This window comes from Tamandua tetradactyla, chromosome 23 (assembly GCF_023851605.1).
Source record: "Tamandua tetradactyla isolate mTamTet1 chromosome 23, mTamTet1.pri, whole genome shotgun sequence".
Classification (NCBI taxonomy): domain Eukaryota; kingdom Metazoa; phylum Chordata; class Mammalia; order Pilosa; family Myrmecophagidae; genus Tamandua; species Tamandua tetradactyla.
The window spans coordinates 31,793,749-31,795,967 of record NC_135349.1 but is presented as its reverse complement, the minus strand read 5'-3'; the positions used below and the strand labels follow the sequence as shown (position 1 = coordinate 31,795,967).

Below are 2,219 nucleotides of genomic sequence, written 5' to 3'. Positions count from 1 at the left end.
AGTAAATACATTATATACAGATGTAGAGTGTAGCCAATGTTCTTGTGGGTGGAAGGATGAAGCATCAATTACAACAAAGAATACTGAGGAGAAAGTGACCTTTAAACTGAGTCTAAAATATGGGAAGTAATCTGGAAGAATATAAGAATGAAATCTATTTTCATTTCACCTTTGTTCAAGAGCCAAGGAGAATGTAATTATGCCGATTAGAAATATTATAACATGACATCTGACTTTGTATAACTTATTAGAACTATAGCCTATATTTAATATTAAATACAAAAGTTGCATATATTTTTGAAGACCCTATAGAAGGTATTCTTTGTCTCTTTGTCCCTTAAGCTGTAAATCAGGGGCTTAAGCATAGATATAATCAAAGTGTAGAATACAGAGGTCATTTTGTCAGTATCAAAAGAATGAACAGATATGGGCTGCACATAGATAAATAGTAGTGTTCCATAGAACACAACCACCATGGTCAGATGAGAACCACATATAGAGAAAGTTTTGTTCCATCCTTCAGAAGAAGGCATTCGAAATACTGCTAACAGTATCAGCGCATAAGACACTAGGATTATGAGAAGGGAAGAAATCAAATCAAATGCTGAAAATAGTATAATCAACAATTCTAGTTCTCTTGCATTTGAGCACAGAATGGGTAGGAAAGGTATATCATCATAGTAAAAATGACTAATGACTTTAGAACCACAAAAGGTCAAAGTAAAAATCTTGATGGTGATCATCAGAGACTGAAAGGTGCTGCGGAGGTAGGGGACACCCACAAGCACATTGCAAAGTCTCTGGGTCATGATCACACAGTAGAGCGGAGGGTTACAGATGCCCACGTAGCAGTCATAGGCCATGGCTGACAACAAGAAAGTTTCACTGATAATGAACATAATGAAGAAAGCCATCTGTGTGGCACGAGCATAATAAGAAATGGTATTTTCTCCTCAACAAGACTTGCCAGCATCTTGGGACCAATGACAGTAGAATTGCCAAGATCAATGAAAGCCAGGTGTCTGAAAAAGAAATACATGGGAGTGTGGAGACGGGAGTCCACCTTGGTCAGGATGATCATGCCCAGGTTGCCCACCAGTGTGACCATGTAGGTGAGGGGAAAGACCCCAAAAAGGGGACCCTGCAGCTCAGGGCACCTTGTGACTCCCAGTAGAATGAATTCAGACAACATTGTCAGATTCTGTTGGTCCATTTTTTCCAAGTTATCGCCTCTGGGAAGAAACAGAAGCATTGTCACTAGTTTTCATGCAACTATCTAAACATAATACTTCTAGAAATAATGAAGAATATGTTTTCCTACTGTGTGATAGAAAAATGAATCCACATTTGAAGTTAAAATAATGATAGAATCTCTTACTTCCCAAAACAGTGGTATCCGCCTGAAACCCATTATGAACTGATATGACAGATTGAATATAAATGGAGTCAGCATATTTGGAGCATACCCATTGATAACAAAATCATTAGCTGTAATATAGAAACATTAGGATATATTTAATCTATCTGATGGCATTCCAATATTTCTTTATACATTTCCATTATTAGCTATGATTTCTAATGGAATTTTGATATTTTTAAACGGAGAAGTGGAGTTAATTTAAAGCTAATGAAACAGATTTTAGGGTCTCATTTGCATCAGCCTCTTCAAAGACCTGGGTGGGACCTAGCAAAGCATGCACATAGTGATATGTCTTTGTAATCATTGTAAAATTAAGTTACCCAGCAGCATCTTGTGTTGGCATAATAGTCATAATATGTTGAGACCGCCTTTTCTTTCCATTCTGTCTTCCACTCCATTGCAATTCACCTAACATCAGTTTGCATTCAGCAATCTAATGGGATTTCTACAGGTCCGTTAAGAAGGAATTGAGTTAATAATTCTTTATTTCATGTATAGTGGACATACTAAGCAATTCAAAATCAGTGACATGTATTATTAAATAGTGCTTTCTGTTCTGCTGCCAAATGGCTTCTAACAACAGTTCTTCCAACCTGTAGGCTTTGCTTGCAATCTAATTAATGAAAATATTTTATTGATGAATTTTAGGGAATACATGATCATGAGCAAATTGTTTATAGTTGCAATTTGTTTTTTATTTCCCTTTTAAAGTAAGTATTTATATTCATACTCAATTGATATTTAATTTTAAAAATGAAAATTCATAATGTATTGTATAAACATACAATACTGTTTGAAT

The 2,219-nt window shown here is 35.5% G+C and overlaps 1 pseudogene; it reads right to left on the bottom strand.

Moving 5' to 3' along the window:
* Positions 1-272: 272 nt before the first annotated feature.
* LOC143666607 (olfactory receptor 8K5-like) lies at positions 273-1,213 on the bottom strand (annotated as a pseudogene).
* Positions 1,214-2,219: the final 1,006 nt, after the last annotated feature.